Genomic DNA, 25,490 nt, shown 5'->3' on the forward strand with positions numbered 1-25,490 from the left:
TTTGTTTGTTCTTCTTTCTCTAGTTCCTTTAAGTGTAAGTTTAGATATTTTATTTGAGATTTTTCTTGTTTCTTGAGGTAGGCTTGTATAGCTATAAACTTCCCTCTTGGAACTGCTTTTGCTGAGTCCTATAGGTTTTGGATCATCGTGTTTTCATTGACATTTGTCTCTAGGTATTTTCTGATTTCCTCTTTGATTTCTTCAGTGATCTCTTGATTATTTAGTAATGCATTGTTTAGCCTCCATGTGTTTGTATTTTTTAAGTTTTTTTCCTTGTAATTCATTTCTAATCTCATAGCATTGTGGTCAGAAAAGATTCTTGTTATGATTTCAATTTTCTTAAATTTACTAAGGCTTCATTTGTGAACCAAGATGTGATCTACCCTGAAGAATGTTCCGTGCGCACTTGAGAAGAAAGTGTAATCTGCTATTTTTGGATGGAATATCCTATAAATATCAATTAAATCTATCTGGTCTATTGTGTCATTTAAAGCGTCTGTTTTCTTATTTATTTTCACTTTGGATGATCTGTCCATTGGTGTAAGTGAGGTGTTAAAGTCCCCCACTATTGTTGTGTTACTGTCAATTTCCTCTTTTATAGCTGTTAGCAGTTCCCTTATGTATTGAGGTGCTCCTATGTTGGGTGCATATATATTTATAATTGTTATATCTTCTTCTTTGATTGATCCCTTGATCATTATGTAGTGTCCTTCCTTGGCTCTTGTAACATTCTTTATTTTAAAGTCTATTTTATCTGATATGAGTATAGCTACTCCAGCTTTCTTTTGATTTCCATTTGCATGGAATATCTTTTTGCATCCCCTCACTTTCAGTCTGTATGTGTCCCTAGGTCTGATGTGGGTCTCTTGTAAACAGCATATATATGGGTCTTGTTTTTGTATCCATTCAGCAAGCCTGTGTCTTTTGGTTGGAGCATTTAGTCCATTCACGTTTAAAGTAATTATTGATATGTGTGTTCCTATGACCATTTTCTTAATTGCTGTGGCTTTTTTTTTTGTACGTCCTTTTCTTCTCTTGTGTTTCCCACTTAGAGAAGTTCCTTTAGCATTTGTTGTAGAGCTGGTTTGGTGGTGCTGAATTCTCTTAGCTTTTGCTGGTCTGTAAAGCATTGGATTTCTGCTTTGAATCTGAATGAGATCCTTGCCGGGTAGAGTAATGTTGGTTGTAGGTTCTTCCCTGTCTTCACTTTAAGTATATCATGCCACTCCCTTCTGGCTTGTAGAGTTTCTGCTGAGAAATCAGCTATTAACCTTATGGGAGTTCCCTTGTATGTTATTTGTCATTTTTCCCTTGCTGCTTTCAATAATTTTTCTTTGTCTTTAATTTTTGCCAATTTGATTAGTATGTGTCTCGGGGTGTTTCTCCTTGGCTTTGTAGTGTATGGGACTCACTGCACTTCCTGGACTTGGGTGGCTATTTCCTATCCCATGTCAGGGAAGTTTTCGACTATAATTTCTTCAGATATTTTCTCAGGTCCTTTCTGTCTCTCTTCTCCTTCTGGGACCCCTATAATGCAAATGTTGTTGCGTTTAACATTGTCCCAGAGGTCTCTTAGGCTGTCTTCATTTCTTTTCATTCTTTTTTCTATATTCTGTTCCACAGCAGTGAATTCCACCATTCTGTCTTCCAGGTCACTTATCCATTCTTCTGCCTCACTTATTCTGCTATTGATTCCTTCTACTGTATTTTTCATTTCAGTTATTGTATTGTTCATCTCTGTTTGTTTGTTCTTTAATTCTTCTAGGTCTTTGTTAAACATTTCTTGCATGTTCTTGATCTTTGCCTCCATTCTTTTTCCTAGGTCTTGGATCATCTTCACTATCATTATTCTGAATTCTTTTTCTGGAAGGTTGCCTAGCTCCACTTCATTTAGTTGTTTTTCTTTGGTTTTATCTTGTTCCTTCATCTGCTACATAGCCCTCTGCCTTTTCATCTTATCTATCTTTCTGTGAATATGGGTTTTCTTCCACAGGCTGCAGGATTGTATTTCTTCTTGCTTCTGCTGTCTGCCCTCTGGTGAATGAGGCTATCTAAGAGGCTTGTGTAAGTTTCCTGATGGGAGGGACTGATTGTGGGTTGAGCTGACTGTTCCTGTGGTGGGCAGAGCTCAGTAAAACTTTAATCTGCTTGACTGTTGATGGGTGGGGCTCGGTTCCCTCCCTGTTGGTTGTTTGGTCTGAGGCAACCCAACACTGCAGCCTACCTAGGCTCTTTGGTGGGACTAATGACAGACTCTGGGAGGGCTCACACCAAGGAGTACCTCCCAGAACTTCTGCTGCCAGTGTCCTTGTCCCTTCGGTGAGTCACAGTCACCCCTGCCTCTGCAGGAGACCCTCCAACACTAGCAGGTAGGTCTGATTCAGTCTTTCCTGGAGTCACTGCTCCTTCCCCTGGGTCCCATGCGTACACTACTTTGTGTGTGCCCTCCAAGTTTGGAGTCTTTGTTTCTCCCAGTCCTGTCAAAGTCCTGCAATTAAATCCCACTAGGCTTCAAAGTCTGATTCTCTAGGAATTCCTCCTCCCGTTGCCTGACCCCCAGGTTGGGAAGCCTGACATGGGGTCAGAACCTCACTCCAGTGGGTGGACTTCTGTGGTCTAAGTGTTCTCCAGTCTGTGAGTCACCCACCCAGCAGTAATGGGATTTGATTTTACTGTGATTGCACCCCTCCCACCATCTCACTGAGGCTTCTCCTTTGTCTTTGGATGTGGGGTATCTTTTTTGGTGAGTTCCAGTGTCTTCCTGTCGATGATTGTCCAGCAGCTAGTTGTGATTCTGGTGTTCTCACAAGAGGGAGTGAGAGCATGTCCTTCTACTCCGCCATCTTTGTTCCTCCGGTGTTACTGTATTTATGGCTTAAAATAATTAGGACGTACATTTATGACTACAATAGTACACTTACTGACCAGAACAATGAGATGCTAAAAGCAACAATTAAGAAGTTGCCAACGAAATACTGTAAGGCAAACCAGTCTTCTCTTGATAACAGTTATATGTAGTGTTCATCCAAGATTTAAAAAGTATACATTGAGAAAAAAATTACCTTCTATTGCTACCTTTTGCTAACTTTCCTGTTATAAATAGGAAATACACCACATTCCCACTCCTCAGGATACATTTTCTGGAATTGATATTCCATTGACTTGAAAAATCTTTATTTTTAATTGTTTATTGAAGTATAGTTGATTACAATGTTGTGTTAGTTTCAGATGTATAAAAAAGGAATATATATATATATATATATTAAATAGATTAAAAACAAGGACCTACTGTATAGTACAGGGGCCTGTATTCAATATCTTGTAATAACCTATAATGGAAAAAAATCTGAAAAAGAATATATATATATATATATATATATATATATATATATTCTACATATTATCCCTCCCTTCACGCCCTTTCCCCTTTGGTAACTGTAAGTTTGTTTTCTACATCTGTGAGTTTATTTCTGTTTTGTAAATAAGTTCATGTGTATCATTTGAAAAGTCTTTTTGTTGTTGTTGTTTATTGTGGTTAGAACACTTAATATGACATCTGCCCTCTTTTATGTACACCATACAGTTAAGTTATTAACTGTAGACACAGTGTTATACAGCAGATCTCCAGAACTTACCTTGCATAACTGAAACTTTATACCCTTTGAACAGCAACTCTCAATTTCCGCCTCCCCACAGCCCTTGATACCCACCATTCTACTCCCTGTTTCTATCAGTTTTACTAATTTCTGTTCCTCATAAAAGTGGAATTATATGGTATTTGTCCTTCTGTGACTGGCTTATTTTACTTAGCATAATGTCCTCCAAGTTCATCTGTGTTGCTGCATATGGCAGGAATGTGTGTATATATCATTTTCTTCATCCATTTATCTGTCAATAGACATTTAGATTGTTTCCATATCTTAAGTGTTATGAATAATGCAGCAATGAAAGTGGAAAGTCTTTCTAACTAACTTGTATTTCTCTTCTTTGACTATTTTCTCATTTTCTTTCTTTCTTTCTTTCTTTTTTTTTTTTTTTTTTGATGTGAACCATTTTTTAAAGTCTTTATTGAATTTGTTACAATATTGCTTCTGTTTTTTTATGTTTTGGTTTTTTGGCCACGAGGCATGTGGTATCTTAACTCCCCAACCAGGGATCAAACCTGCACCCCCTGCTTTGGAAGGTGAAGGTTTAACCACTGGACCACCAGGGAAGTATCCTCTCATTTTCTTTTTAATCAGACATTCTTTCCTCTAACATTTCCCACAACTGCCTAACATTTTATGTTACCTGGTGAAAACAGCCACCTCCGAGGTCAGAGTTGCCTTTACTCAGCTTAGATAATGGCTTTTTTCAGCTCTTTCCACTCTGGTTTGTTTCTTCTGTACCCACCGTCCATGTCACCTATTCAGGGCAGGCCTTTGAAAAGAAACTGCCCAAGGAGCTTGTTTTTAGGAAACTTGGATCATATGTGATTGAAGATGTGGGGCTGGGAGTGATTAAGGGTGACAATCTCAATTCAGTCTCTTTCTACCTAGAACAGGGAAATATCACAGTTTGAAATGACCTCAAAGACCATCCTGAATCTCTTGTGCCAGGATTACTCAGCCCTGCTTTAACACCTTCAATCGTACAGAAAATTAATACCATATAAAGATCACTTTGCTTTTCAATAACTCTAATCATTAGAATCTTCTTTCTTAAAATATTCCTTTCTTTAACTTTTCTAAGTTGAATCTAATTCTGCTCTTAAGGTCAAAGTAAGTCTAGTGTCTTTCTTACATGACAGCTTATCAAATGTTTGCAAATAGTTCTGATGTATCTCTCAACTTTTCTCCAGGCTAAGTATGCTCATTTTTCTCTCTGGTAAGTGTTCCTCAGTGTACTCAGGATGTCCATTCACTTTCCTTCCTGAATGGTGTCTCCTGAGTTGATCAATGTCTCATTTGCTGCCTAGAAACAAACGTACGACGTGAGCAACATTTGATCAGCTGGAATGGACTGGGAAGATCTTTTCCTCTGTCCTGATTGTGGTCTCTCTAAATAATGAATCTTCAGGTCAACTGGAACATTCAGAGGATTTTTTCAAAATCTTCCTGAGTCTCTTATCAGTTCCCCAATCATTAGAAATCTGGCAGCCAATCAAGTATCAGAAAACTAAAAACACCGTTAATGGTGGTGTTTTCCTTGTTCTCACCAATGTTCCTAAAGTTTCTAAGACGTTGACTATTGCTCCCTTGTTGAGGCCTAAACATTTTTTACTGGCATGGGTTACGTTTTTGTGAACTGGTTAAGAGGGGTGTCCCAGAACCAGATTTGCCTAGCTCTGCCACTTGCTACTTATGTGAACAAGCAAGTTACTTAGGCCAAGTGTGTTTTTTCATCTACGAAGTGCAACAGTTATACCTACTTTATCAAGTTGTTAGAGTCAAATGAAATAGTACAGAAAGTACCTAGTGCAGTGCTCAGCCTACAGTGAGCGCTCAAAAAATGTTAGCAATTATTATTAATATGGGAACTCGTTTGGAGCGCTCAAAGGAGAGCACATGATTGTGTCAGACTTCTGGTCATTGCAGCTTGGATTGTGGTCTCAGTCTTTGTACAGAATGAGGCCCAGAGAATTTTAAAAAACAAAGTCAAGGTCACCCAGTATAAAAGATGGCTTCAAGCAAGCAAAAGCTTGCATGGAACAGCTGTCCTCAGAATGGTGAGGGAGGAGAGAATTGGTGAGTCAGTGATTGATTTCTCTAGTATTGTGGTTTCCTTTTCCACTTTCTGGAAGATGATTCTGAACCTTTCATTGGTTAGATGATTTTAACAATGATCAGTAGTATGCTGGTAAATGTTTAACAACCACTTTTGTGAGGGAAAGGGGAGAACACTGATTTCTAGTATTTGCTGATTTCTGTGGTATAATTACTTCAGCCATGGCCAAGCTACCAAGTGAAGTCATTGAATGTGAAGCTAGTGAAAATGAATTTGTGAAAAGATGCATAGCAGCACTCCATTATATCATATTTTGAACATAAACATACATTAGATTGTAATAACCTCAAGACTACAGATAATAGTAAAATAATTAAGGGGTGATATGTTTTGAGTATTTATGATCTTTGCTTTTAATGTAATTTATTTAATTGTAAATCTGTATTTCTTAGGTTGTTAAAATGGCTGGCAGAATTTTCTGAAAAGTTAAAAGTTGGCTCTCACCAGCTTGTACAAGCCAGCTCCAGCACATCACTGCTGGCAAAATGAGACCATTCAAGCCTTCGCCTCTTCCCTTACAGACTATTTGGGAAAATGATGCTTTTACATGTGAACCAATTAGAGGATAATTCAAGATATTACATACTTAACTATGAAAAAGGTACATATAAAGGAGACATATCTTAGGTATTTCAGATAAGGGAGGTCTCAGGAACACCAAAAAGCAAGAATGCCTTCTACACTTTTGTATCGTTGTTCTGTCGACCTGAATTTCCCAAGATATACTCTAGAGGGCTGAAACATAATCCAGACAAGTCAGATTCTTACAGGGTAAAGTGAAATAAAATTCATCATTGTAGTGTCTTCTGAGAATTTCCAATTGTGAGCTGTAACAAAGGATTAGAAGATTGTTTGGGGGATGCTGAATTGAGAATGACCAGATCCCATAGATCAGATTAATAATTCATAAAGTCTGGACTTGAAGAGAATAATTTGCAGACTGGATTAATAGACTATTAGAACTAGTCGATGGCTGCCCTTGGGAGACCTTGAGAAGAGTGATTAGGAAAAGTGATCCTTGGGTTTAATAAACTTCAGGCTGCTCAGCTCTATCTCCTGCCTAATGGATTGTGACATATGTACCCTGGGCTTTGACCAGAAGTGATACCTCGTGCTGTAATTGTCTTGTATATAGAGTGTCCGTTTCCAAAGAAAGTTGTTGCTGTGTTGAGAGAGTAATTACAAAGCTTCCAGAAGGAAGAGCAGTCACCCCACCAAGCTCACCATGATTTATTGGGTGTATTTGTGCTCTTAAACGGATCTTTTTCTTCCTGGAATGTTTTCGCACTTCAGTGTGAATCTTTCTTTCCCTGAGCTCACTTCATTTGGGTCTGAAATATTGAACTGGTTGACAAAGGACAGGGCAGTAGAAGAGTGTGTGTGTGTGTGTGTGTGTATTAGAAAGAGTGAGAGTGAGGGAACTTGTGTACATGTGCACAGTATTCAACGACATGATTCCTTCTTTCGTATTTTGATGATCTAAGGAGATTTGGCACAGAGACTGTCCTTTCTCCTTGAAAATTCTGCTGATAGTTTCTCCTTTGAGAAACAAACTCCATTGTGAGACTGAAAAAGACCTTCAGTCTTTTCTATGACAGTTGTCCATGGAGTCTGCAATGAGAGATGATTTATGAAAGCCCGCCAATGTGAGAAAATCATACTGTCTGTGACAAATTCCTTTACCTCCATTGTGAATCAGCAGTTTTAGGAATGTAGTCTCCACGGTATCCTAAATACCAAATGTCTTCTATCACACAAATGCATCTTGCTAAAGTTGAGGAGAACCTTGGAAGATTTTAGTATTCCATCTCCCCTTTGGAGAAGTAACCAAAAGTTGCTTTGAGTTAACTTAAGCGTTTTATCTTCCTGGGAAAATACCTTCACTTTTCTAAACTTGTAGTCATCGAGGAGCAGTAGAAGGCATTGGTGCACACCAAACCTTTGCTAGAAACTACTACTTTGCATCTGTCACTGATGTTTTTTCTCTTTTCACAACGGGAAATAGTTAGCTGTCTCTCACATTGTATCAAAATGTTCAATTTCAGTCTTAGAAAATTAAGTTCCTTTGGTGGAAAATAAATGCTTATACTTCAATTACTTAAAAGGCCAAGTGGATCAAATTATCAAAAATTTTATGCCAAAGTCAGGGTTATAACTCAGGAAACTGGGTTCAGCATACCTCTTCTGTCAGAGGGAGCTTGTGGACAGATTTTTCCTGTTGCTAATAAGCACAGGGAAGTAACATCTGTGGGGAAAATAATGAAACCATGGTATACACTCCAGATTCCTTGTTTTCAGAGGGCTAGGGAAAATAAACCACTATTTCAGAACAGGTTAGTCATATTCCTGTCCCCGGGACAAAGGAATTAATTAAGTGACCTCTCTTAGTCCCTCCTGCCCTCTGCAGTAGCAGACATTATGGGATTATGATTCCATTTTGAAATTCTTTTCTTTTTCTGAAGCACCTTCTCAACCCTGTGTCAGGCCCAGCCCCACCCAAGCTGAACTGACCTGACTTCTAGCACAGGCTGCAGATCTAGTGGACTAGCAAGCTCAATGTTGAGCTGGAGATCAGGAGATGTGGCTTTTCGATTCTGCAGCATGCTATGAGAAGGTGAGTATAGTTTCTTTAAGAGAAAAATTGTACTCAACTATTTCACTATTTTTCTTGAGGTAATTGGTAAGTACAAGAACATTATATCTGCTGTAATTAAAACATTTCCACAGTAAGATTTTTTCTCCCAGCCATCAGAGGATTGAGAGAAAAATGGCATTAGCTAAGAAATAGAAAACTAAGTGTAGAGGTAAATTTTCTTCTCTTTGAATGGAGAAATGGTAACAGTGGTATTCCTGGGGAAAATGTGCTGAGGTTAGTTTGACTTAATACTTGAATAAATGATTTAAGAAAAGTCTTATAAAGGAAAAGTCCCAGGTTTGCAGGGAGACATGTCAAACCAATGAATAAACTTAACAAAGACCTTATGAAGTCTTTTTTAGTATTTTTTTTGAACACCAACCGTGTGCCAAGCATTGAGGGGAATACAAATAAATAGCTCATACTTTCAAGTGGCTAATATTCTAGTGTATGATTAAAATATTACTTTTAAAGCTAGAAGATTAAGCAGAAAGTATTACCTGACCCCCCCCCCCCCCAGAGGAGTAAGTAAAATACTATTAAGTTTTAGAGTGCAAAGCATTTACTTCTGGCTTGAGAGAGGAGTCAAACCTTCATGAAGGTGAAGACTTTTGCACCTGACCTTTAGACCTCTACAGCTCAGAAATAAAGCTTTCTGAGCACAGGGAACAGCATGGCAAAGGTAGAGTGGGGGAAAAAAGATAGGCATAAGTTATATAAGTGAGCAATAAAGAAGTTAGACTTTGTGGTTATTGCTGTCTTCTTGTTAGCACAAAGAGTATGCAAGCAGAAGTAGGGAAGATGATTGGGGCCAAATTGTAAAGAGCTATAAAATGTCAGGTTAGGGAACTTGGCCTTGATCCTGAAGAATGAGCATTCTCCATAGTTTTCTTCCATAGCACATATGGTAGATTACATAACATGCAGAATGTGGTCATGGCAAAAGTTTTATACAAATAACTATAACTCTTCAAGAAAGTATATCATCATGTAAGTGAATAAGAATTTTTTTTTAAAAAAATTGTTATGAATTTGTTCTAATTTTTTTATTGTAAGTCATTCTCAAACATCAGTATTTTAATTATTAAATAGTGGCAACTTACTTTTGACACATGTCAAAATAGATGATAATACTGTGGTAGCTGAGGTAACTGGGTCGAAGTCTGCTGCTCTAGGCTGTTGAAATAGTCTGATTTAAGCAAGAGAATGCCATGATTAGAACAGTTTTTTTTCGGAGGCATTTTGCAATTATAAGAAGGTAAATGAGTTTGTTTATGAGAGAAAACAGAGTAAAGGAAACCAGGAGATGCTATTTTAATATCTAGTTAAGTGATAATGGAGACCTGAACTTGGGAAGCAGCAGTGGAAATGGAGTGGAGCCTAGACTTCTGAGTTATTACACGGCAATGCCTCTTGTGATCTAATTGGATTAGGTAAGAGAAGGGAGTTGTGGTGAGGGTTCAGTTGTAGTCAGGAGAACAGTCCCAAATTAAGTAAAGATTCAAGTGGGATTTGAGTGGGAAGATGGTGCCATTAAAAGAAATTATGAATTCAAGAGGAAGAATAAGTTTAGGAAGTAATAAAGTAAGTTCGGTTTGGTATAAAATGAGTTTGTGGAACTTAATATACAGTCGATATTCAGCATGCAATTGAAGTATAGCGATTGAGAGAGAAATACAAGCCAGAGATTGGGATTTGATCATCCTCCATGATGGGTGATCATTGAGACCTTTAGACTGAATAAGATTTCCCTCTTTTACCTCTTATGTTACCTCCCTTGATAATTAGTTTCTTGGGAGGTGATTTACATATGGAGTTGGAGGAGGCAACGGATTCCCAAAAATTTGAGTCATAGAATTGGTGGGAAAAAATAAACAAGAATTCTGCAAAAGTCAGGGACTAGATGAATTAAAGCTGGGAGTGATCCATTATATCAAATGCTGTGTAAAACTTGAAGAAAATAAGAATGAGAAAATATCTATGGAATTTGGAGAAAACATTCCTTCCAAAAAGTAGTTTGCATAGAAGCCAGATAAGTGGTTGTTAATGGGCAGGTAGTTAGCACATATAGACAGTTATTACAAGAAATTCAGTAATGATTGGAAGTACAGAGAGGATGTTCCTGAACATACATCAGTGTGGAGAGACCTATTTTATGATTTGGGGTTTGAGAAACTCTGGAGTGAAGATAACAGAAAGTCAATAATAGAATAATGACAGTGGAATGAATATAAAGAACAATCATTGAATCTGAGGCCAACAAGACAGGCTACGGAGGAGTGTGGCTCACCGTGAGGGGCGAGAGGGATTTGGGTAGTGGTATTAGTTTAGATCCTCCAAGAAGCAGATAAATAGGTTTAGATGTGTAGGAGATATTTTGTGGAAACACCTTTGAAGGAGAAAGGGAAAGGACCTGAACAGACAGGAAGAGCCTTTAAACCACAATGTAAGTCTGACATCTGTGAAGAATCTCAGACTGTAGTACAGTTCTAAAATGTTTTGTACAGACTGATAGACCGTCTTTAGTACAAAGTCACCCATCTGAGGAGTCCCAAATCCTTCAGAAATGGACATGAATTAGTATCATCACCATGTTCAGTCTTTGGCTGAGAGCAGCCCAGGGAAAGGGTGGCCTTGGTGTAAACATGGTATTTCCAGAGGGTAGCAGCTAGGACTGTTGGTCAACTCTGCTTTCTGCAGCAGAAAATCAAAACAGCTCATTTTCACGGCCACATGTTAGTACAAGTGAATGTGGTTAATTTCAGAAGAGAGAAAGATAGTAGTATTGGTCGAGCCAATGATATGGTGGTAAATAGCAAGTGATAAGCATCCTGACCACCATGTCCTTCTAATCCTGTGAGTTTGAGAGAAAAGGAACAGATGCTACTGAAGAGGGTTTTATTAAATAGGTGATCCTGGAGCATCGCCATTCAGATTGTCTAAGAGCTAGTCTTAGAATAGCAAAATATCTCTAAGGTATGCAGGAATGGAAGACTACTATTTATGCCTCCAGTATCAGAATTAAAGTCAACTAAGGTAGGAAATGCCTGATTCATGAGATTCTCTAGAGACTGTTGATTTTTTCTGCAATGCCTAGTACTCTTTTAGTTCACATCCCAGCTCGGCTCCTTGTATCACATTAGATGTGTTCCTCAGTTTTTCTGCTCTCCGTCTTCTTCATCTACAAAGTGGAAATACCCTAGTTCAGAGAGTTATTGTGCCATTTCCCCTCTTCCATTACAACTTTATGCCTGGGCTTTGGATTGCTTTCTCACTCAATAATTGAACTATCAACATTTGAGTCCCAACTCAGTCCCCCATCATTCCCCACTCTCCACCTGTACTATTACCACCACCACCAGATTTACCATCTCTCACTTCTTCTCCATCACTGTCAACTGTTTTCTGTGTGCTTTTGTCAGCTTATGGGTCCTTCTTAGGCTAGGACAGAACAACTCTGATGCTAAATTTCATTCATGCCAAACCTAGAGGACCTATAGAAGGACTGTTTCAGGAAAAATTGAGGATAAAGTCATTTTTTCCCAATAGATCAAGAATTCCACAATGCACAGTGGAAAGGGAAAAACCAGCAACAGGTAAGCATGGTTTAGACTAAGCAGTAAAGAATTAGAGTCCAAGAAGACAGAGCAAAGTTCATGTTTTTTGATCGTGGTAAATTTCTTTTTTTTTTTAATTATTATTTTTTTTTTTTTGGAGTATAGTTGCCTTTACAATGTTGTGTTAGTTTCTGCTGTACAACGAAGTGAATCAGCTATATGTATACATGTATCCCCTGCCTCTTGGACCTCCCTCCCACACTCTCCATCCCACCCATCTAGGTCATCCCAGAGCACCAAGCTGAGCTCCCTGTGCTATACAGTAGGTTCCCACTAGCTATCTGTTTTACACATGGTAGTGTATATATGTCAATCCTAATCTCCCAATTCATCCCACCCTCCCCTTCCCCCCACCATGTGTCCACATGTCCGTTCTCTACGTCTGTGTCTCTATTCCTGCCCTGCAAATATGTTCATCTGTACCATTTTTCTAGATTCCACATATATGCGTTAATATACAGTATTTGTTTTTCTCTTTCTGACTTACTTCACTCTGTATGACAGACTCTAGGTCCATCCACACCTCTACAAATGACCCAATTTTGTTCCTTTTTATGGATGAGTAATATTCCATTGTATATATGTACCACATCTTCTTTATCTATTCATCTGTTGATAGACATTTAGGTTGTTTCCATGTCCTGACTATTGTAAATAGTGCTACAATGAACATTGGGGTATATGTGTCTTTTTGAATTATGTTTTTCTCAGGGTATATGCCCAGTAGTGGGATTGCTGGGTCATATGGTAGTTGTATTTTTAGTTTTTTAAGGAACCTCCATACTGTTCTCCATAGTGGCTGTATCAATTTACATTCCCACCAACAGTGCAAGAGGGTTCCCTTTTCTCTGCACCCTCTCCAGAATTTTTTGTTTATAGATTTTTTGATGATGGCCATTCTGACTGGTGTGAAGGGATACCTCATTGTAGTTTTGATTTGCATTTCTCTAATAATTAGTGATGTTGAGCATCTCTTCATGTGCCTCTTGGCCATCTGTATATCTTCGCTGGAGAAATGTCTATTTAGGTCTTTTGCCCATTTTTTGATTGGCTTGCTTTTTTGATATTGAGCTGCATGAGCTGTTTGTATATTTTGGAGATTAATCCTTTGTCAGTTGCTTCCTTTGCAGATATTTTCTCCCATTTTGATGGCTGTCTTTTCATCTTATTTATGGTTTCCTTTGCTGTGCAAAAGCTTTTAAGTTTAATTAGGTCCCATTTGTTTATTGTGGTAAATTTCAATAGTAAGGATTGAGGCAGAAAACTGGGAAGTACCTAAAAGAATATTTTCCTGAAGATATAATTGGTTAACTAAGTAGTAGAAATTTCAGGAAAAACAAAGTTCTCCTTAACTTCCATTAAATATGGAGTTTATACCTTAAATGTCTCATGTAGTTCATGTTTCTACCTTTCAAGAAATATATGATTTAGCAAAGGAGTATAAACCAGAGAGAATTGTCTGTGAACCAATAAAAATGATCAAGGAAAATAAGAAATATTCTTGAGCATAAATGAAGATAATTATTACTCTTTAGTTTGGAAATATAAGACAGATTAAAATCATGCAGTGAACTATGTATTTGTTTATTAAATCTCATCATACTAAAATTAAAAATTATTTTTAATATATTAATGTGTTTTTAATGCAAATAAAAATTAGTCCTACTTAGGAAGAAGAAAAGTTATAGAAATAATTAGTCAGTGACACAATACTTCCTAAAGGAAGGTATGGAGAAGGAGTAGAAAATATTATTAAATATCAACCAAATTTCAGGCACTGTGATTCTCAGTCTACTTGTGTTCTCTCCTTTAATTCCACCAATACACAGATGAGAGAGGTATTAACAGAACCATTTTGTACCTGAGAAATTTATGGTCTAGCCTGAGGTCAGTTAGCTAGTAGTACATGGTGAACTTATAATTGAAATCCAGTTCTGACTGATTTCAAAATAATATCATCGTATGTCACACTACCTATGTTAAAACAACAACAACAACAAAAATCACATCCATTATCCAGAGCTGTAACTTTTTACAAGAAGCTAAGTGTATTTGTAGCTTGGTCTATTTTGAAATCAAGGGCTTAGTAGACCTGCTCACACATGCCTTTTGGTGTTCTTCTCAGGGATAAGTTGCAAAACGGAATGGACCATGAAACTGAGAAAGGATAACATTTTCTCCATTATAAAATCCACTCTCTAGAACTGGGCCTTCTGACCAGATTAGCACAAGAATCATGCAATGTATACAATATTCACTCTGTAATTATTTAGTATTGATGCTAAAGATGATACAAAAGAAACTAAGATGTAAACTAGGCAGAATTACCTAGCATATCAGAGCAATTAACAAATCTTTGGAGGGCAATAGGAACAGACGTCAAAGTATTGATACATACATGCACATACACACAAACACCATTTACTTCCCAATGAGACCAGTGTAATTTGATTCCAAACACATCCTTGAAGTTATATTCTTCCAATATTACAAAAGTATTCTTGACAAAATTGTCTATATTTCTTTAGAGTTTAAACACGTTTTTCATCTGTACCATTTACTACAAATTATTTCAAGAAAAGGGAGAAAAATGAATGAAAAAAATTATCAAAGTTATTTAAAAAGATATTCAAGGAGAAGCAGCCTCTGCCTTTTCAATGAAGACTTTCTCTGTCCTTCTCTTGGTCAAGGCCAGTCTCTATAAGACTTTTTTAGCCCAGTTTATAAACTGCTGTTGACTCCAGCAATGGAAATTCATTAAAAAAAAAAAAAATGACAGAGGGCTTCCCTGGTGGCGCAGTGGTTGAGAGTCCGCCTGCAGCCTGTTCGTGCCCCGGTCCGGGAAGATCCCACATGCCACGGAGCGGCTAGGCCCGTGAGCCAGGAACGCTGAGCCTGCGCATCCGGAGCCTGTGCTCCGCAACAGGAGAGGCCACAACAGTGAGAGGCCCGCGTACCGCAAAAAAATTTTAAAAAAATTTTTAAAAATGACAGAAATTACTTTCCTACCATAAAATTAATCAATACATTCTGAATTCCGACTTCCAAGAATGTTGTTCAGGGACATGATATTTACTCTGTGGAGGGCTACAGGCATTCTGGATGAAAGAGATATTCTCTCATTTGAATCACTTCTGTTATTGAGCTTTTCTGGTGTAAAGAAAGTAAATGTTTTTTTAATTCATCACTGGAGAAATGTTGGCTTTTTTATCACCAATCCAAAAATTTGCTGTGTATATACCAGTTACTAGGAAATATGCTGTAAGACCGAAGATTATTCAAATAAAAAATCTGAAGGCTGTGCATATGACATTATGCATTATACATTTCTAGGTTGTATGGATTATACAGTATACATTTTACATTATACATTATATATATTATACATTTCTAGATTGTATGGAATCTCTCATCTCTAATCTGTTCTTTCCTTGCAGTGTTTCTTTCTTTAAGTAACACTGTCTTGGACATCATTGATAGGATCGCCAATCAAACAGTTTAGCTTTGTCATAGCACAACTCCTGATTTTCCTAGAATCTTTACACAAAATATCCTGGGATCAGGTATCGTTAGGGTTTTGCTGAAAGGCAATTTACTTTCCTATCAAAAAATTGCCTGAAATAGGGTCAGAATATTTGTGTTGTGGTATATAATTCGACGGGTCCGTCTGTTTATAGAAATGTTACTGATTTCTTTGCGGGAGCTTGTAGTTTGAAGGCAGTGCTTGGTGCGTAATTAACTAAGAGAAATAGATTTGGCATAAAATTCTGTGTCTTGAATTCGTCATTCTTGCTGCCTGGGCTTCATCCAAAATTCCTGTTTGGATGAGTATAGTTCAGACCAGAATTAGCTTAAGAAACTTGCTTCACTTTGGTATTTCCTTGTGAGGTTTCCTCTGGCCCCAAATTAGCTCCTGCTTGTAAGTCCTCTCTGGACTACTGCAATGAGTTGGGTACATCTTTCCCCACTAGTCCCAGTTGCTGAGCGGTACGGATTTCTCAGGTGTACCCAAGGACTAACCACTCTCTAAAACAATCTTACATTTCAAATAAATCCAAACTAGCTTTTATCTGACATGGTATACACTGGTTGACCATGGCCTCCCAGAGCAGAAAACAGGGTATCATCTTGAGTAGCTGTGGCTCCCATGTGACTAGAAAGTCATTTTACAGCAGTAGGGTAATTTATGTCATCTAGTATATTCAAAAATTGTATCCTATCCTCACATTTATTCAAATATTGACACCATTGTTTTGATGACTTGTGTGTGTTCTGGACATAGACCAAAAAGATATAAATTTCTAACTGTGAATTCTTTTAAATAAATGTCCTTTTTGTGTGTGTTTTTAACAGTCCTTGATGCCACTTGGTTAAAACAGGAACAATATCTATCGGTAAACTTGCAATCCCCTTCCTCCTCCTTTTTTTATTTTTATTTTTTATTTTTTTACTGAAACATAGACACCTAGGTCTTAGGAAGTGATGAAAGAGCCCTCTCTTTGTTGGTACCATAGACCAAGCAAATGTATTAGTTTCCTATTACTGCTGTAACAAGTTGTCACTGACATAGGGGCTTAAAACAACACAAATTTATGATCATATAGTCTGTCTGACATCTGACTCAGGTCTCGCCAGGCTAAAATCAGGATGCTGGCAGGGCTGTATTCTTTCCTGGAAGCTATAAGAGAGAGTCCATGTCTTTGCCTTCCCTGGTTTATGGCCTCATTCCTTCATCTTTAAAGCCATCAGTAGCGGGCTGAAGCCTCTTCATGTGATGTCACTCTGACCTCCTGTTCAAATATCTTTCTGTAGTGTCTTTCTCTTTCTCTCTTCTGTGTGTCTCTCTCTCTTCCGTGGCTAAGACCCCTATGATTACATTAGGCACATCCAAGTCATCCAGAACAATCTCCCCAGCTCAAGATCTTTAACTTAATCACATGCAAAGTCCCTTTGCCATGTAAAGTAGCATATGCCTAGGTTCTAGTGGTTAGGTCCTGGACATCTTTGGGAGGCCATTATTCTGCCTCTCATAGGAAGTAAGAGTTCAGATAGACTTAACAGTAATCACAAAGAACACTTCTCTAAATAATTCCTCTCTCTCGTTGATCCCTCTTTTTTTCCCATCAATAGTAAGACATTGTATTGCGTGCACGCTATCACTGTACCTTTAAGTACACTACTATATAACTGTTATTATCTAATTTTAGGGCGGATTTTTTCCCTTCCCCATCCATTTATGGAAGCAGAAGCCCAATCATAGCAGTTGTTCCATACATTTTTTTTAATTAAGGAACTTAATTACAAATGAGGGTTGTCTCCTTAATCTCTTTGTTCTCAAGCTCAGAGAACACTACTTTCTCAGTCTGGGATGACGGACTAGAATGGGCTAGATAGACACCTAGGAGAATTTATGGAAAGATTTATAAGGGGTTCATTCAAACATGAGCCGTATTTGAACTTCTATTGCACTTTATTTGTGGTTTTCTTCATATCTAGTGTGCTTTCTTTGTATGAAATCTTACGTTCTTGTTTCAAATTTGGTAGTAAACCCTTGAAAGCAGAATCACTCAAGAACCAAATTTATCTAACTTATGTTTGCATCATTAGAATTTCCACTCTGGTCTGCTCTTATGTGTTTATATTATCCACACCACTCACCTTTTCCAGACTTTTGAGAGAAAACAGCCTTGTGCTCAGCCTCTTCATTGAGGGAAGTGCACAGTGCTCAGGCCAGACCACTCCTCAATCTACTCCATAAGTGTAACTTTTAGGGTGTCTCACCTGTTACCTGGGCAATCGCATTTGCCCTCCTTGTTAAAAGATGAATACTTGCAAAGTTCACTCTCCTTGCAGGGGGTGGGGGTAGGGAAGCAATTCCAATGTGCCCTCACTCTCAACCCTGCCTTTCAAGGCCTCTGCTGCTAGGGGAACCTCGGAGATATGAATGCAGTAGAGGAGGAGAAATGGTGGGTTGGACTTTTCTAAGCATTGGTAGGAAGACTCTCATGGAGTTCTGCTATGCTAGACTGAGTGGCTCTTGTTGACATAGCCTTCTGCATCTCAGAAAAAGAAAAAATCAAAATATGTATCCTTACTCCCCTGCCTGGTGTCCATGTACATGAAAGTAAAATGGGGAAACATGAGTTGAGGCACTTTGAAGAGTACACACAAGAAAGACTGGCTGTGAGTGATTTAAAGCATAGAAAACACCTGGGAACCTTGCTACAATGCTGATTCTGATTCAGTAGGTCTAGGGTGAGATCTAAAATTCTACATTTCTAAGAAGCCTCAGATTATATGGCTGCTTCTATCTCAGATCATACAAACACAGATTTAGAGCAGTACTTACTCCATTTTGTGGAGACAGTAGGACCTCCAGTATACAAAGAGATAAAGTAAACAGAAACCTCTAAATTTTGCTATCATCTCAGTATTAGAGGATAAGAAAGAACATGGGTATGTTTGCATGTGGGGAGTGTATTTGTGTTTCCCCCATGACTACCCAGCAGCAGTGCGTCTTAATGGCTATAGCACAGGATTGAGAGAAAGTACCAGCTGAGCCCTTGACTCATTAGAGAAGCCCTGTGCAAGTCACCTTATCATCCTAATTTTTTTCTTTCTAAAATAAGGATTTGGATACTTGTTCCTGGCTTCTCTCACAGATACTGTGAGTATTAACACCGGACTACTTTTAAGAAAGAGTAGATACAAATAGAAGACATTATTACTACTTGCTGTCATCTCTTTTCTACTTACCATCCAATTTCCCTTCTTATCACTTACACATGATTTATCTCTAGCCCGTGTTCTCTCCATTTTCTTAGGATTCTTCTCATGTGACCATGTGATGTATTATTCAAATGCCCCAACTTCTTTTATTGCTAATTATATATTAACCAGGTTCTGACTTCATTCTTCTCTGTATTGAATCCTGGTCCACGCATGACACACTGACAAAAAGGATTCCTAGGGCTCAGAGGAAATTTTGGCAAATGACAGTTCTCTTTTAGGGCTGTTAGTCTTAATGGAATATTTGATAAGATGGTAATAACCCCTGAGATCCTTTTATAGCAAACCCAGGGGCAATATATATATATTTTTTAACAGTCTCAATGACTTTTATTTATTCATTTAAGTTTTCAGTGAGGTCAGTTCTCGAAGGCATTTCATAATGATCGTTTCTTCAAACATGCTAAACAGGTATGATCCAAACTGTCTTCCCTCTTCCAATTATACCTATTGATGGGTATAAAAAATTCTCCATATGTATCATTCAGTTGCAGTTTAAAGCTCATTTCCTCAGCTCTCACTTTGAAGTGAAGAACTACTCACCATCCTCTAGGTTCTCTCTGATAGTTTGTAGGATCAGTAATTTGGTTCCTCAAGCCCATATTCTTACCCATGTGTCATCCGTTACGCCCTCTATTTTGATCTCCCTCCTCAAAGACCGCATTCCAGTATCCAATGGTTAGAATGTGAGTTTTTCCTATTGGAAAAAAATATGTATTCTCCTTGTCAGTTATATACAACGTAATCCAATCCTTTCTCTGTTTCAAACATAAGGTCCAATGTTTAACAATATGAGTGGGTAGGCAACATAAATATTTTGAGGAAAATAATAGCAATGATATGTTAACGTTTCTTGACCCCTTTACTATTCCTGACACTGTGCAAAGTGCTTGACATAGAAGTTCTAATTTAATTCTTGCAACAATCATATAAAGAAATAACAACAAAACAAATGAACAAACAAAACAGGCTCACAGAGGACGGGAACAAACTGATGGTCGCCAGAGGGGTGTGGGGTGTTGAGCAAAAGAGGTGAAGGGGATTAAGAGGGACAAACTTCCAGTTATAAAATAAACAAGTCATAGGGATGTAATGTACAGCGTAGGGAAGATAGTCAATAATATTGTAACTTTGTATGTTGACAGATGGTTACTAAGCTTAACATGATTGTCAATTCGTAATGTATATAAATTTTGAATCACTATGTTATATACCTGAAGCTAATATAATATCGTATGTCAAATATACTTCAATTTTTAAGAAGGGGGAAAAAGACAACAGCAGTTAATACCTTCATTTTGCATATGTTGTGCTAAGGTCTAGCTAAGTACGGCTGCTCAGGGTCATCCAGATATAAGCAACAGAACCTCTAGTCAAAAAGAAACCATTCTCATTTTAAAGCCTGTCCTCTCTTAATCGTTGTGTTAAATTATCTTGGCAAAAGTTTACTAATTCTGGGTCTAAATAGTGCCATTGGCCAAACAGAAAATACGTTTTCATCTCGGGTGTAGTGCCCTTTAATGTTCAGAGTGTCATTCTGAGGACTTCATTAGAGCCGAGTTGTCCCAGCTTCCATCTGTATGTGTGTGAAGCTAACAGTAAACCCGTTTCATGACACCATTACCTTAATTAATGTGTTTATAATAATGGTTTGGAATTTATTTAACCAAAATAATAACTTCATTTAACGTAAACGACTTGACGCATAGGCAGCATTGAGTTGCAGCATTCCTGCTGCTATTTACAGAACATTTACCATGTGGCTAATGGGAAATCACCTTTGTGATCCTGCAACACTTATTAATGCCTTGGTTCACCTCCGAAGCCTGATCTCTTTATGTGATGTTCGGCAGCCATGGTGAGTTAAATAGGGACCCAGTGAATTATTAATTATTTTTAACAGCATTGTGATGGTTGCTTTGTTATTAAAAATTTTGCAGTGCTGTTATAAGAGATTCATAAAGCACACCCTTCATAACCTTTATAAAGTGGTTTGAGGAGCTAAAAGATCAGTGTTAAGCATGACATAGGCCAGGCAGATTTTTGATGTGTTGACACCAAAGGATACCCATTTTCACTTCAAGGCTTCCCCTCTCTGGAGCCAATAAATGTTGTAGGGAGTTGGTAGAAACATGATTAGTAGCCTAACTTTATCCCTAAACATTATATTCCAAGTTTAATCAGTAAAATAAGGACTATCAGATTTTTAACAAGTCAGTAAGAAGAATGAACGGGATGTCTTTAAATATCCCTCAGTAGGGCACATGTGTGGGGAGAAAGTGAGGGATCAAATCCACATTGACTCATGTATAGTTAGGAGAAAATCTCTTCCCCTTAATTGAGGTGAACCATTTGAACTCAGTTGACTGATTGACAAGGTTGGCAAATGTAGCAGAGACTGCTAGTTCACTAAAACCCATGTGCCCCTTCCTCCCTGGTGATGGAGCTGTAGCTGTGGACACAGTGGCTCTTTTGCAGCCTAGTATTTCCCGTCCTTCCTTTCAGCGATTAAGTCCTTGCCAGTGAAACACGAGAGGGAGTGATAAGTGTCATCTCTTAGTCTGGGCCATGAGATATTGGCCATGTGTTCCTCCATGTTCTTTCTCTTCTCTTCTCACAAGTGAAAATGCGGAGGTAGGTAAACAGGAACAAAGCAACAAAATGAAAGGAACTTAAATCTTTGAATGATTGCAAGAAGCAAAGCTGCCCACCTGGGCTAGTGAACTAAGGACTGTTCTGTGAGCACCTGAGAAACCTTTGTTTTCTTTAAGCCACTGTTTAAGCTTTTGATTGATCGATCGATCGATTGATTGATTGATTGATATATTAACAGAAACTTAGCCTTCACCTTAACTAATGCAACAGACTTGACAAAAATGACCCACACTGTTCATTAAAATGAATTGAATCTAATAGATATTCACAGCCTAAGATTTTATGGGAGACAAGTCTACTTCAAGAATCTCATGCAGATGACAAGAGATTTTAAGACAGCTAGGATGAAAGACGTTTGTCTGTTTCACGTATTCCATAAGCTGCTTTCAAGGAGTGAGGCATTGGAGTATTTCTCAGAAAGTACAATTAGCAATAAATAAAATCTATCCCTTTATAGAGATGAACAAAACTTATTTTCTATATATGGACCATAGCTTCATCTGGTTAGACCACGAAATATTTACCATGACTTTGCTTCTGCAATTATGAAACTCAACACTTTGTTATTCACATAATATTTAATGAGTAATTATATATATTAAGTTTTTGTCATTGCTGTGAATTCCAGAAGTTATCTGTTTTATAGTCAATGAAATAACCCTGCCAAGCTTATCTAGCCCAAATAACTTCTAGTAAAGCAGGACATCAGCAAGAGACGTAGATATCAAAGGTTCCAATTATTGTTGAAAATGGTATTTTTATGAAGTAGAATAAGAACACCTCTCATCTTCTGTGCTCATCCTTACTGATAATAAGTGTTAGTAGAGAACAGGTACAGGCATGTTAGAATGGTGTGTAGAAGTGGAACGAAACTACATAGGAAGTATAATTATTAAAAAAAGAGAAAAAAATATTCCTTTCCTTCTGGAGAAGGAGATTGTTGTTTTTTTTTTTTTTTTAACATTCTAAGCTTCCTTAAGCCCCAAATGGCAGTGGCATCAGGCACTGGATTTGTTCTTGTGCCAATTATTGATGGCCAGAATCAAAAATGTCAGTACTCCACTGGTACACGAAAAAAGAGGAAACCATTTCAAAAGTCAGTGAATATCTGGTTGAAAAGGGTAGAAATCTCAGGATGGTGATCTTTTCCAAGCCCTTTCCACAAATGCTATGCTAAGCTAATATGGGCAAATTGAATGCACGAAACTATATAGGAACATAACCCTGAAGAAAAAGTGAAGCAGGGAGTTCAACAAGCATTAAATGAACTTGAACAGAAGATAACATTATTGAGAATCTCCCTTGAATGTGCTGAAGACATTGATTCCCTAGAGCCTGAGATGCAGGTGCTAGATTCTCTATCTTAGGGAAATTTTTAAAAGATTATCAGAAATCCCTTTGGATGAGTGAATAATCCATAATATTCTTCTTTGAATTTACTATCAGTCATTTTAGAAGATCAACTTCCGTGAATAATTACTACTCTGTGTACAATATTATTTTCCCAATAATGAATTTAAGCAGAGGGCAAGGTAGCTCCTCTGAATCAGCTGTAGATTTCTGAAATTCCAAAAATAGAGATCACAGCAATCATGATAATCTTGGTTTGTATGCCCCCATGTTGAGGCTATATCAAATGAAGAGTCCATTGTAATTCTTTAAAAAAGCAAAGTGGTTATCAAAGAAGAGACTTGGAGTCAGGACAGAATACTGCAGGAAATATCATCTTATTTAAATAGATTTCCAAAGACATACTTGAGAAGACAGAGTGCCCCCCTCACCTAGGCAGATAGAGAAAAATGGACTATATGTTGTGATCAGTATTCTTATTTACATAAAGTATAATCCAGCCTACCTTTTTTAAGCGCAAAAGAAATTATTAGAAGATAGATATAGTTCAGAATCATTGAGAACCTTGAAGAAACAAATTTCAGGCTGAATGCCAGAGAATGGCTTCTAAAATCACACCATAGAACTGGGTCACCAAGTGAACTGCTATCTTTGCAGTAATCTAGAATCTAGAAAGCTGCTGAACCAGAAAGCCACCCACCCAATTAGAAAGCTGTTAACACAGCAGCCAGCACTAAAACCACACCCTGCCTGCTTTGATCAGGAAGTAATGAGATCAGGAAGCTGCCACTAAAATTATTGGCTCTAAAACCATGCTTTCTGTGCCAGTATCCTTACCAAAAATATGGATACCCTAGGCCTTACCCCTTCAAAGTTTCTCAGCTCCCAGTCAAAGTCTCACAAGTGTTCATGTGATTGGTGATACAAGTAATAAGCGATAGCTGCAAAGGAGCCCAGGGAATGTAGCTTTTGTTCTCCCCCAGCTTTTATCTGCCAGGATGATGTACAGGAAGATGTTCAGCAAGCCACTTATTGCATGTGCTATAGAGCTTTAGGGCAAGGACTTTAGCATCAATCTACTTATTGCATTGATCAGCTTACCCAGTGGCTTCTATCATAGAAGTGGCAGGTAGGTCCTGGAAGAAGGGATGTGGAAGAAGGTTTGGGGTGAGAGTGTTCCAGGAATAAAATGCTCAAGAATATCATGCTTGGTGATGCCTGTTGAGAATTTAATACTAGAGTACATGTTTGGTTCTTCTATTGTCTGGATGCTTTTAAAAACCATTGCCCCTATGTTCAGTTTACTTAGCCTTAGCGGAGACTATAATACTCACTTCACAGATTTCTATGAAATATGCTTTTTTAAAAAATTATGGAAAATGGTGTCGTTTAGAGCTGTGAGAATCGTACGTATTTTCACTCAAATGAATTCAGTTAAACTATATCTCTTGAGTGCCACGTTGGTTGTCAGGCACTATGGAAGCTGTAGAGAAAAAGATATCGTGCCTTCTGTGAATGAGACCGCAACCTTAATTGGATGGATTCCAATTACAGAACTTCATAGTAAAATAGAAACAAGATAAAGAATGCTCTTTCCCGAATCCTGGTAAAACTACAGACATCCTCCAGTGCCAAGCTCATACTAAGGAGAAACCCCCCACCCCTAGGTGGAGTGACATGTTTTCATTACCACTGGTCTCCACCTGTGATTTAAGAGATTATAACTCAGTCATGGCTCCAAACATGGGTAGAAGTGTCTAGTTCACTTCAATTTTTAAAAACGGTTCCATAATACAACATCTCAGACTTAATAGAATGTTAGTCTCTTACTCCCAGCCATTAAAAGATTCCATTTTGGGAATGTGACTAAAGGGAAACATGACATAATGAGTGCGTATCCGTATTGTCCCTTCACCCTCCTGCAGTGTTTAAGCAGTTTTACTTCAGTTGTTTTCAAGAGACTTTATGAATTGTGTTCAGCCAAACATGGTGAACTGCCATCAGTTCTCAATTCGTGTTTGAGCTGTGGAATGTTCGTTATCATACCTATCATGGCTACTTTATCAGATTCATTTTCTTCCAGTACATCGCCGTCCTAACATGCTGTCATTAGCATTTCAGTGCATTTGCTTGCATGTAGTAGTTGTTCAGTAAAAATATGTTTCAGTAATATTTTAAGAACAATTATTGCTTTCTACTGAGTGTTATGCAGGGTTGGTTTGACCCCAAGTGGTTGGCTGTGAGGGTCAGGAGTGACAACTCCCCTATGACCTTTAATGAAATCAGTACAAAGATTTTTTTCGGGCAATCAGCACCTATGTGTGCCCTCATATACCATCTTTCCTGCACTGTCCCTAACTACAGTGCTCCATTTCCTTACTGACCCTCAGTGTGTGTGTCAAATGTCTATTTGACTGCATTGTGACTCTAATTATTATTTCTTTTTAACTCAGCTAATTGTGTTAGCAGCTTTTTCCCCTTCCTTGCTCTGCAAAATGTCCCTCAGATGGTGTTTAACAAGAACACATATAAAAAGAAACAAATTGTTTCTGGGGAGTGCTATTTATCTTTTTTTTATTTTCTGCTTTGTTAGTGATGCAGAGGTTTCATTAGAAAGGAACAAATGAATAGCAAAGACAGCTAATCTTACACACGCACACACAGACACACACGCGTGT

This window comes from Grampus griseus, assembly GCF_964374135.1.
Source record: "Grampus griseus genome assembly, chromosome: 5".
Lineage (NCBI taxonomy): Eukaryota > Metazoa > Chordata > Mammalia > Artiodactyla > Delphinidae > Grampus > Grampus griseus.